At 46.7% G+C, this 12,909-nt stretch overlaps 1 protein-coding gene across 6 annotated transcripts in view; it reads right to left on the reverse strand.

Annotated features, from left to right (window-relative positions):
• Positions 1-12,909, reverse strand: part of RIPOR2 (RHO family interacting cell polarization regulator 2) — a 211,109-nt gene that overhangs the window by 84,849 nt on the left and 113,351 nt on the right. Inside the window, exon 1 of one of the 6 annotated variants that reach the window (XM_027128510.1) lies at positions 3,395-3,626. The exons of 3 other annotated variants lie outside the window; for them this stretch is intronic. The gene's annotated coding sequence lies outside the window, so the exon portion shown is untranslated. Of the gene's footprint in view, positions 1-3,394; positions 3,627-12,909 lie in introns of those variants that run through there. 2 more of the 6 variants (XM_027128515.1, XM_027128516.1) reach the window with 2 other exon arrangements.

Here is a 12,909-nt window from a genome sequence, read left to right on the forward strand (position 1 = left end):
AGCCAGAGAGGAACTCAGTGGCCTCAGAGGGCAGATAGGAAGAGGGAGGAGGACGTGTGGGTGTTTCAATATTAATTCATTCAAGATCTGTGCATGGAGTGCTTTTGTTTAGTTGAATCGGCTGGAAGGCCTCCACGTGCACAATGGGGAGGTTTTCATTTCCAGGGGGAAAATGTTGTGCGGAGAAACTGTCTAGAAGGATATGATTTTGAAAGCGGAGAGGAATGAAGCCAAAGGAGGGTTCCCTCCAGATGAAAAGGCACATAGTCATAATCGTTCTCCTTTGTTGACGGGATCTTTCAAATAATCACTGTGGGGTGTTTACGCGACAACTGCTTTACGGAGCCATCCCGTGTCTAGGTTTGCCTTTGGGGAACCAATTATGTGCTGCTGGCCTATCTGTACCTCCTCTCCCCACCCCCAGCCCCGCTTCCCTTGCTTCACTGTCTGTTTTCAGCTGGTATTCTTTTCTGGTTGAATGGCCACAAACACAAGCTGTCTATCTCCTCCAGCTCGTGGAGTTCAGCTTGGCAGATGAAAATAACCTTGGTAGAGGAGCTGTTCAGAAGCACGAGGCCCTGCCCATGGCCACCAGGGCAGAGAAAGCCCAAGTGGAAAGTCAAATCTGCCATTGCCCAGAGGAGCACCTACTGCATAAACAAAATGGACTTTCACTTTACCGCCACCTCCTCCCAAGAAAAGGAAGAAACTGGTTTTAGACTTCTGACTTCTTTGCAGAATAGAAACAAGACAGCATTTTATCTTTTTTCCCCAAGCCATTGAATGAAATGAACAGTAAAAATAAAACACAGGTTTGCAAACGCTTCAACCCCAGGGACTGTTGTTTGCCTGATTCCACGATTTAATGTGAAATGTGCGGGCTGTGCTGCCCACCCTCCAGAACTGCCTTTGTCTGTGTTTTAGTCTCTTGACACCATGGGGTGAGCCAATAATCTGTGAATTAACCCAAAATATAGCAGAGAAGTGACTTGGTTATATTCAGAAGTGAGCATGTGGTTGGTATCACAGCTGGGCTGTGGGGTTTAACTACACTAGGGATGTATCCATTCAGCAACCTCAGACTTAGGGCAGGACACCTGGCCGTTTGGGCAGGACACCTGGCCGTCATGGGCAGGGCCCCAAGTCAATGGACTTCAATACTAAAGAGTAGAATTTGATATGAGTTTAGCTACCAACACCTGTAGATATAAATATCTCCTTCCCAGGTCCCTTGGTTTCTCCAGGTCACCCTTGAAAAGGGATGGGTCCCTTTTCTGCTGGAAATAATTTGACTTTGCAGTCAACAAAAAGAAAGAGAGCCGTTGCTGGCGCTTATGTTCGGGTACTCAGAATTTTGTGCAAGTCCCTAGTGCAGGCTTTTATTAGCTTTTCCTCGCTCTAGCTTGGTATTCCTTTATATTTATACATAAGATAAAATATTTAAAGCAGAAATCTCACACTGGATTGGCAGAGGAAGAGAGAAGCAGCACCCACTGGGGGCCTTTCGGAAAAGCAACATATGCAGTACGTTTTTGCTCAACAGATTCTCCAGTATTCAGGTTTTCAGATGCTTGGATGCAGATTTTGGGGCAAGTGTATCACCTTCCTGGGGAAGAGACAGGATTAGGCAGTATCTCTACTGAAGGGGGAGCTGGGCACAAGAGGCTGAGCCTGAGGGCTGGGCTACCAGGGATGGTGAAAAGCAGGGAGGCCCTTTCCTCTAGTGGCTGTTACCCTGAGTAGACACACCCCTGCAATTTGTTCCTACAGAAGGTTAGCCACTGGCTGCTTCCTAATTAACCACTGGAGAGTAGCCCGATGATGCTCCTTCTTGAAGAGTTCACAGCTGACATCCCTTGCTTGGAACAGCAGCTAAAACAGTCTGATGGAGACACAATGGGGGCGGGGGGATTAGAGGGAAAACTCAGAGGCTGGTTCAAAAAGGCTGGAGGAGGAAGAGGGGAAATAGGTGAATAGGAATATCCTGGGGTGGGGGTGGGTAGGAGAAGAGGAACATTCTCAGAGCCAGATAACCCTGATAGAAAACAAAAACGAAGAAGTGATCACGTGTCAGATAACAAAGGGGCAAATGCTCACAGAAGATGCCCAGTCCCATACGGAGCGCCAAGTACAATCTCTTTGGGAATGGGGGCGACGATTAGTCCCAGTCCTAGAACTTCAACCAACTGCATGGCTGTGAGCGTGGAGGAAGTGGAGAGCAGGGAGGAAAGACGGACCCAACATGTTTTCCAAGACAATCATGATTGTTTCCCCCGGACCAAAAGCTTAAACGTTTCCTCTCCGTCACTCGAGCAACACGTTGGTATCTTCAGGATAAGAACCTTCCACGCTGCCAACATCCCCTCTGCACCACCCCCGCCCCTCCCCCCAACAAAATCCGCCCGGTTATCTTGCTTTTCCACTTGCTCTCTTGCTCCTGCGGGAGCTGTCACTTTGCACGAGGGGCTGGCACAGCGCTTCTGCCACCTTAACATCTGCATGGCTTCCGCTTGTCTAATTTCCAGCAGCACCTACTCCCTTCTAACATGAGGTTCTCTATCCGTTCCCCACTACCCTGGGGGAGGGGGATAGGAGGTTACAGTCTCACGGTAACAGAGTTGCAGATGCTTCTCTTCTCTAGACCATCTCCCAAGCCACAGAAACTTGCAGGGGTGCTCCGGTCCTCAGGTGCATCATCACCTACCCCATTCCCACTCTCCACCCCCGTTTTTCCAGACACTGGTGGGCATCAATGCAACAAATTTCTCCTTCTTGCCCCTCCTCCCAATTCTCATCCCCCCACCCCGTCACCCCACATTGCCGATTTGTAATTCAGACACGCGGGGATGAGGCTGGTTCATTGCCAAGCTGAATCCGGGCAGCCTGGGGGCAAGTTGGGACCCCAGAGACTGCGATCTCAGCCTGAGCTGGACTCCCCGTGGGAGCTGAGAGTGCCGGAAGTCGTTCGGTGGCAGCCGGCAGCTCAGGACCCGCATCCCGGGACGCTCTCCGCGCCCCCCCGCCCCCGCCACCGCCCGCCCCAGAGCACCTAACGTCCGGCCACGCGTGTCCTAGCCCCAGAGATGCTCCAGCCGCCGGGCACTGCCGGGGGCCCCTTACCATCTTCTGGGCCGGTCCCTCCACTCTCCTGGGCATCCCTCGGTTCTGACTGCAAAAGTGCTTGTGCCCTGCACCGCTCGGCAACTTCGCGTCTCTACCCTGTGGGCATCAGAGACCCGAACCCTCCCAGACGGAGGAAGCCGAGGACGCCCCAGTCCCAACGGCTCCTTAACAGGCAACACTCATGCAAGCCGAGGACACCCTCGCCACACAGACCTCACTCGGGTTGTCAGCAAAATCAAGCAAAAAAGAACAAATAAAAAGGTGCTCATACCTAAAGACGAAGGCTCCTTGTCATGACAGGAGGACACTTGAGGTCTCCGGCTTAGAATAACAGCCTCCGTGCCAATGCAATGACCCGGGCCGCCCGCACCTCCGGCTTTGCAGCTACCCTGAGCGCGCTCACTCGGGTGAAGGGACAAAGGGTCGCGGGAAGCAGTCGGGTCCCCGCGTCCAGGCCCCGGCGCCGGCGGCCCTCCCGCGTCAGCTACCGGCAGCTGCGGCGCGGGCTGAAGTTGCGGGGCCGGCAGCGCGTGGAGCGAGCGCGGCGGCCGCGCGGGGGGCGGGGAGCGCGGAGCGCGGAGCGCGCGGGGGCGGGGCTCGGCCGAGGGGCCGACGGCGTCACCCGGGCGGGGAGGGGGCGGGGCAGCCAGATGCTTGACAGTTACTTCAGCCCAACTCCGAAGGGTGAGCTTTGCTGTCTGCGTCCAGCGGATCGCCGCCACGCCGAGCTCCTTGGCACTAGCTGGTGTCACCGCTTTGGAGTTATCCTTGGAATTCGCGCAGGAGACCGAGTGCATCGGAGGGAGAGGGCAGGGGAGAACAGCCGAGGCCATGAAAGGCCCTTTCGGCTAACCTTTTGGTACTTAAAAGAGAGGCTGTGTATTGAAACAATGCGCTGGGGCGACTCTGGTGGTGGTGGTGGTGGTGGTGGTGGTGGTGGTGGTGGTGGTGTGTGTGTGTGTGTGTGTATGTGTGTGTGTGTGGCGGTGAAGTTGGTTGCCCACGGCACGACGTTTGCTTTGTATGGGCTCTCCTCTAGGGCCTGTTTGGGCACAGAGATCTCATAACAATGGGGAGAAACAGAGTTGTTGTTTTTTTTTTCTTTTAATTTTGTTTTGGTGGATTTGAACTATATATAAAGGTTTCCTTTAGGAAAGTGTGGATATGACAGAGACATTCCATAGAAAGAGTCTTTGGAGTGGAAATTGTCCAAGACAGGGAGTCTACAAAGACCCAGAGACAAGGTCTCTGCCTCCATCCTTAAATAGGGAATCCCTTATACCTCAGTTTCCTTATCTGTAAAGCCACCATTCTGAATAAATTGTGTACGTAGAATATGTTAAATAGAATGGTACTGCAAGGTGCATCCGCCCTCCCCAGCTTGAAATTCAGTCACCTTGTGAGGGAGTAAGAGTCGATGAGCATAGATATGAACCAAAAGGGAACATTTGAGGACACTGTGTCCTTATCCAGTTGTGATAAGGAGACTGCATCCTCAGGCCTGGACTCTAGGCCACCCAAATCATAGCCTAATCAATGACATCATAACCAACCAATGATACAACAGTAGGAGCAGAGTGCGCTTGATGCCTAGAAAGGGCACCCCAAAGCAAGCTCTGGTCACTGTGTCTCTGCCTTCGACCATGAAGGGCAGCCTGAGCAGTGAGTGCCTTGACAGGCTGAACACTTCATGACAGCTGGATTTTTCCAGACACCCACCTCCCTCTGTCCTTCTTCCAACTTACTAAATAGTTCCTGACAGCACTCAGTCTTCCCACATACACTTTCCTTCAGAAGAGAAAATGTGTTGAGCAAATGATACGAACATTCCTGGCAACTAATTCCTCGTATGTGTTCAGTACTGGTATATTCTGGTCAATATATGTGTCCCTAGTGAGTTTGGTTGACTTGACGTAATCCTTATGATGCTGAACACTACAGTTCATTGGCTATCTTCTTTCCTTTTTTAAAAAAATCTTTATTGGAGTATAATTGCTTTACATTGTTGTGTTACTTTCTGCTGTACTCAAAGTGAATCAGCTATATGTATACATATATCCGCATATCCCCTCCATCTTGAGCCTCCCTCCCACCCTCCCTACCCCACCCCTCTAGGTCATCACAAAGCATAGAGCTGATTTCCCTGTGCTACACAGTAGCTTCCCACTGGCCATCCATTTTACACTTGGTAGTGTGTATATGTCAATGCCACTCTCACTTCGTCCCAGCTTCCCCCCCACCCCATGTCCTCAAGTCCATTTTCTACATCTACGTCTTTATTCCTGCCCTGCCACTAGGTTCATCAGTACCGTTTTTTTGTTTGTTTTTTCCCATTGGCTACTTCGTATACCCTAGATTCTGGAGCAGATACTTTAGAAGCACTGTATCATTTATTCCTGACTATAAGTCTGCAGTAGGTATTATTGCTCCCATTTCATGGATGGGAAAACCAAGATTCAAGGGAGTTAATGTGAGTTGTCCAAGGTGACACAATTGAATCAACTTTAGATACATGTGCAAAAGCTGGGTTTTGGCACCTGAAAACATGGGTGGTAGTGGCCCCACTATCCTGTCTGTCATAAATCCTTGTTCTTCTCTTCATTCTGGACCTGGGTTCGTCTCTGTTGTATCCCTGTTGATACTTGACAGCTGAGCCCAGGTTTTGTGGGTATTTCCTGACTCTATCACCTTTCTCACTTCCTTTTACCTATCTGATGACTCCCCCAGTCCTTTTCAGCATCAATAAATCTGAGAGTCACAAAGGTCCAAACAGCTGCACAACTCCCATAGCACCCCTTGGCCTCTTGGTAGCTATTAAAATGGCCATAAATAAGACTGCTATTGAAACATTCATTCATACAATAAGTACCTGTGGAGAACTGAGAAAGGGACGGGGGATAAAAAAAGGAACGCTCCCCCCACCCCCACCCCTCAAAAAGTTTACGACCTAAATGGCGATAATGAGATTAAGAATGGGAGCTGAATGACACTGTTTAAGACAATGCTGAAATAGAGCACAAGGCCAAGTAGGATTAAGTCAAATGATACACTCATCCCCCCACGCCCCCACCCCCGCTAAGTAAGCAAAACCAGCCGGGAGAGAGAGGATGGAACCTGGATACTCTTCTTAAAAGATAGTTAGAATTAGGGCCAGTGAAAGAGAGGCAGTTCTAAAGGTAGACTGAGGCACTTTACAGAGGACTAAATGGGGTTCTAGGAATGATCTGCACATAAACAGCTTAGAGGGGTATTCAAGGGCCCACAGTGGGGCCTCATCTCATTCAGTTCATGGCTTTAAGTCATGTTCATGTGCTAAAGATTCCCAGATTTATATTCCAACTCAGAACTCTCCTCTGAGGTCAGATATCTGAGTACCTACCTAAAATTCCTGTTAATTTCTTGCTGCCCAATTCTTGATTCTCCTCCCCCCAAACCAAACCTGGTCCTCCCCTATACTTAACCATCTTAGTTAAAAAAATAATAAATAGCACCAATATCCAACCAGTTGCTAGAGGGCCAGAAATCTAGAAGTCGTTACTGATGCCTCTTTTCCCTTTACCTCCCACACGCAATTCATCAACAAAACCTGTTGCTTTTGTCTCCAAGACACTTCTCATTCTTGGTTACTCTCTCCAGCTCTACTGCCATCACCCTTCTCTGAGATCCTTCATCTCTAGACTGTATCGCTTATCTCCTTGCCTCCAGTTTGCCCTTCCCTAGAATCCATTCTCCACTGTGGCGGGCCAACTTTAAGATGGTCCTCAATGATTCCCACCCCCTAGTATTCACACCCTTGTGTAATCCCTTCCCCATGAGCGTGAGTCTAGTGACTTCTAACCAATAGAATATGGCAAATGGGCTGAGATGTCACTTTCATGATTAGATTATAAAAGGTTTTGATTTCTATCTTGCTAGCTGAATCTGTCCCTTGTTGGCTTCGATAAAGCAAGCTGCCATGTTGGAGAAGCTCATGTGACAAGGAACTGAGGTCCTCTGTTCAGTAGCCCACAGAAACTGAATCTCGCCATCATCATGTTAGCTTGAAAGTGGATCTGTCCTCAGTCCAACCTTCAGATGAGACCCCAGCCCTGGATGACACATTGATTGCAGCCTGAAGCTAAGCTGTGCCTGGACTCCTGACCCACAGCAACTGTGAAATGAGAAGCATGTGTTGTTTTAAACAGCTGAATTTGTGACAATTTGTTATGTAGCAATAGATAACTAATACAGAAAGAGTAATCTTTAAAAATAAAAATTATGCTGTGGTCACTCTCCTGCTTAAAACCCTGCCTTCATTCCCCATTTATTATAGAATAATATCCAAATTCTACGCCAGTGCTTACAAGACCCTGGTGAGCCAATCCCTTCTAGTCCTTCCAGCCTCACTCATGCCTCTGGCTTCCCTCTTACTAAGCTCAGGTTACTGACTCAGGTCACAGGGCCTTCTTTCAGTTCCTTAAACATGCCAAGTCACTTCTAAGAGAGTTCTTCCCTGACCACCCACATCTTTAAGTATATCCTTCCCCTCAGTTATTCTTTTTGAATACCCTGTACCTTTTATAGCACCAGCTGTAAATTGTAATGGTTTTCTTTACCTTTTTAGTTGTTCTTTGTCTCTTTTTCACTGGACTGTGAGATCGTAAGGGTAGAGACAGTTTCTGTCTTATATACCATATCCCCACAGAGAACAGGGGCTCAATAACTACTTACTGAATGAAAGATGAATAACTCTGCCATTCTGGAGCACACCTGTACTCTTACCTCGATCTTTTTATTACCTTGTCAACACCACCCCCCACCCCAGCCTATCTCCATCCATGTAGCCTTCACCCGTTTCCTAATAGCCACATCTATTCATCAAGATCCAGTTTCAGTACTCTAGTTTGCATCTGTTTTTCCCAGATCTCTTGCCCCATTCCCTGCCCTCTCACTTCAGAACTTTCATAACATCTTAGCTCTTAACATCTCCCGAGATGCTGGGCACCTGCCACCTTGTATTACAGCTATTTGTGTAGAGTCGGATGGTTCCAAACATTTCTCCATTTACCTCATTCTAGAGACAGAGGCCTGGAGAGAAGCACAGATATGCAGGAAAAGTCTTGGGAGAAATAAGAGCTACTGCAGATTAGCATCAGAGCTAATAGGCTACCGAGGAAAAATCTGGAGGGGTGGGAGCAGGGTCTAACACCTCCCCTGAAGAGAAGCAGACTTTCCATTTCCCCACTATATTAGTCTGCTAGGGATGCCATAACAAGATACCACAGACTGGAGGGCTTAAACAACAGAGATGTATTTTCTCACAGTTCTGGAAGCTGGAAGTCCAAGATCAAGTTTCTGGCTGATTTGATTTCTGGTGAAGGTTCTCTAATTCATCTACCTCAGAAACTTCCCTGATCAAAGCATTCAGAGATTCCCTGGTGAAGCCCTTAAACCTCACCCAGGGAAACAGTGAAGGCCAGAGCTTGTTAGGCATTGGGGTGGGGATGTTACAGAAAACTCTGCTAGTGTGAGAGTTCATCACTCTTTAACACCAATGGAGAGAAAGATTCCCTCCAAAGGAGTAACAGCTTAACACAAGTTCCCCTTCCCCTGTCCCACCCATGTATCAATTTTAATTTAAAAATCCCTAGGTACAAATGATAGCTATTATTTCAACAAGTTATTATTTCAACTCAGGTGCCAGGCACTCTGCTAAGGGAAGGAGCCACAGAGGTAAATAGGAAGGTCATGGAGCCCATCTCGGGGAGCCTGGTGGTGAGGACAGCGGTAAATAACTCGGGTGGGTGTTATGAAAGAGGAAGTACTATGGGTGCTACGGGAACTGTGATTATTTTTGGTGCCATAAAACAGGGTGTTTGAACTTCAGCAGCACTGAAAATGGTCTCTTCTAAAAACTGAATTTTATCCTGTTTTTCTCTCATGGGCATTTTTAAAGCCAGTTTTTGTTTAGGGAACAGAACTGGCAATGCCAGGCTGATTATTCTTTGCACCACCAATCAATCCTAGTAAATGCATAATTCATTAGAAGAAAGCAGAAGGGCATCCAAAGTGCAGCCAATTTAGTTTCCTCATTTAGAGCATCAGATATTTAATGCAGAATTCAGAACATGTCTGAAGACCCACTGCCATTGTGCAATGAAGTAGATGCTCTGATCAGAAGGTCCCGGAGATTTGGTTATATCTAGGGACCTCTATCCATTTATATTCCCATATATTCCTTCTGCCTATAATACTTCCTACTTCTACCTTTTTGCTCGGGCTATTTCCACTGCCTGGAAATTTTCCGCTGAGAATTGCCCATCACTTTTTCTTTTACCTCTGTTGTTTGTCTCTGAAAACCCTGTCTAGCCTAGAAAGACCCGTTCAAACACTACCTCCTTCCCAATGCCTTCTTGGCCCTCTAAACCCTACCTGCATCCTCCTGCAAGTCCCTTGTGTGTCCCCTGAATAAGACCCTATCACACACCTTCCTTCTGTCATAAATATTTGGTACACATCTCCTCATCAGTTTATAAATTCCTTGATGTCAGGAACTATGCTTAATACCACTTACATGATTGTAACCTCTATATTAATGAGCGTAGAGAATTGTCAGTGAATATTGACTATGTTAGGAATGAGCGCATACAGTGCCCCTGCTGCCTTCTATCACCTTTTCTCTTGGAAAAAGTGCATAACAAGCCTGTATTTATTGACATCAGAGCTGTACCTACAGAAGTATGTTTCCACCTGACAAATGACAGCTGGGTCTTGCTTGCTGCTTTCTGAACTGGTGAGAGCTAAACCCCATTTTCCTTTGCCCATGTCTGGTACTGATGATAAGGTCCTCAAGGGAGTAAACATCTCAAGCTGTTGTTTTCTTACCATCGTCACACGCATCTGCTTGCACAATGGGAAACTAGTCTGGCCAACACCCTTAGCATTTTAGTATGTCCCAGGAGCGGATGTCCTGGGGGGGCTGAAATCAGGCCTATGCATTAAGGCAAATGATCTCAATCCTAGACCCTGCCTTCACCCCCACTTCTAGCTTCTGCACCAAGTGACCTAGAAGTTGCATGGGTGGAAGATAGCCAGCAAAATGTTCAAGGCTGACAGGAAATAAAACATGTCTTACATGTAGCAAGCAATCCCCTTCTGTCCAGCAACCTGAGATTGGATTTCTCACACATTATTATTATATTACATGTAGAGGTCATTTTCTGCAATAATACAATCTATAAAAATCACTTCCCAATTTTTTGGTCTCAAGACCCATTACACAATAACACAATCTAGACTAGCCATTTTATATAACATATATGTATATACATAGGTTTATGTGTATATGTACTTGGAGGGCATTATGCTAAGTGAAATACATCAGACAGAGAAAGACAAATACTGCATGATATCACTTATATGTGGAATCAAAAAAAAACACAACAAACTAGTGAATATAACAAAAAGAAGCAGACTCACAAATATAGAGAACAAACTAGTGGTTACCAGTGGGGAGGGTAAGGGGAGGGACATTATAGGGAAAGGGGGTTAAAAGGTACAAACTATTAGGTATAAAATAAACTACAAGGATAGAATATGGGGAATATAGCACATATTTTTAATAACTATAAATGGAATATAACCTTAAAAAATTGTGAACCACTATATTGTACACCTGTAACTTATATAATATTGTCTATCAACTGTACTTCAATTTTTAAAAAACCCACATTTATATATATAACATAATCTAGACTAAATCCTCTTATATTTTTAAAAATTGTTGAGGACCTTGGGGACCCACTGAAAGAGTCTTGGGAAACTTGATGGCTTCTCAGACTATATTTTGAGAAACTGGTCTAGACTGACAAACATTTTGGTAGAATATTAACTGTATAAATTCCTATAGCTCTGAACTCGGCTGAAGGCTGAAGGTAAATAGTATAAATCTAACAAATATTATTGCACAAAGATATTAAAAGAAGTATAAAATAATGCAGAATGAATGTAGAAGTGACTGGAAGCATGCACGTGTAAACACAGTGCTAGGTACTGGACATGTAGACTCTTTTTAAGGTTCTAAAATGGACTTTTCCTTCATAATGAATCCCTTCCCTTTTCTCTCATTATTAGGGGAAACATAAGAGAAGAGCTTTGTCTGTAAGGTTCACCAAGGTGATTTATTTATATTGTGTCCCTGGGCCCCCTGCAGTCCCTGGCTTGCAGGTTGTCCCACGTGACCCCTTCCTGTCCATTCTCCACCTTTCTCTCTCCTGCTTCCCGCCCTGGGGGTCCCCAGGTAGGGACCACATCAACGACTGCCCTGTGATGTCCAGTAGGGTTCGGCCAATGGGGAGCCCCAACAGGAGATCGGAAAAAGGTAAAGGAGTGAGGTGAGGATATTAATTACCTGGCTCCTCCCTCTGAGGTCACATTGGGCTGGCTGTGCCCCTTCCTAAAAGACAACTGCTCTCCCCCCCACCCCCTCAAGGCAGCCCTCTCTACACAGCTCTCTCTCCTTGAAGATTCTAGCAACCTCTTCCTCTCCCATCCTTTGGAGCCAGGTGGTGTTGGTCTCTCTCTGCCCTCTGGTTCCCCCACAATCCACCCACACCTCTGTAAGTCATCTCTTTGTAAATAAACCTTCTTGGAATTATTCTAATGGAAGCTATCGGTTTCCTGACATTGCCCTGACTGATACACATTAACAATAGTGTACTGATTATTGAAAAAAAAATTAAATCTGTTTTTATCCAGTCATTCATATTTTTAAAATATTTCTTAAGTAACTCCTTTAATTATTTTCATTTCTCTTTCAATTTTAGGCAAGATCTGTTGTTAATCTCATTCAATTCCTTTCCTCCTTACTGCCCCCCAACGATGCACAAATCTTTTCAAAGTTTGGTCCCTCCCTAACTCATGAAATTGAGATCATTAACTTCAGGAGGTGATTTTAGGAGGAATTACGGGCCCAGAAGCCATTTTACTTAAAACTTTGTCACTGGTTGTTAATCTTCACCATCTTCATGGACATTATTCTGGAGTCCAGCTCACATCGGAAACAGGTCTCTGAGGTTAAACGGCTGTCACTACCACTCAAGCAAAGTTAGAGAGAGCTGGAGGGAGTATCAAGGTACCTTAGAACACAAGGGAAAGATTCTGAAGCCATGACAGATTCCTCCTGGCTGTTCGCTCTTCTCTACAGCTGCTCTCATATTCCTGCTCCTGGGCCTTGAGTTCAGCTGCATGTTTCAAAGGCCAGGGCCGCCTCTGTGAGGCCTGGAAACCATTAGCTATCCCTGCTAGCTTCAGCGTCCGGTGCCTCCCCCTACTAACATACATTTTATGCCCAATCGGGATACTGGATACAAAGCTCCATCCCCGTGGGCCCCGCACAGTTTCACTTTGCAGAGGTGAAAGTGGAAATCTGACTCCTGCAGCCAGGCTTGCTCAACCCACAAAGCCTTCTTTGGTAGCAGGGACGAGACCTGGCCCCACTTCCCCTCTTTCCTTCTCTGCTCACACACAATCCACATCCCTGGCAGCTTCGGATAGGAGCCGTGACAACAGGACAGGGCGCTGTTACCCTCCATGATTAGCCAGGCGGGCAATGCTGCTGTAATATCACAGCATTGACAGAGCTCTCACACCTATTAAATTATTCACGCCACCCAAGTGTAATCAGCCATCACGTTTGAAATAGGTCATTCACACTAAGGCTGCTTGGAGGTGAAAATTTCACAGGGATGGCACCAGATCCAAGTGCTTTGGCTTCATCCGATCTCCCAAGTAAGGGGCTGCTCCAAG

This window comes from Aethalodelphis obliquidens, unplaced genomic scaffold (genome assembly GCF_003676395.1).
Source record: "Aethalodelphis obliquidens isolate GAN/ISIS:26980383/991018 unplaced genomic scaffold, ASM367639v1 scaffold34, whole genome shotgun sequence".
Classification (NCBI taxonomy): Eukaryota; Metazoa; Chordata; class Mammalia; order Artiodactyla; family Delphinidae; genus Aethalodelphis; species Aethalodelphis obliquidens.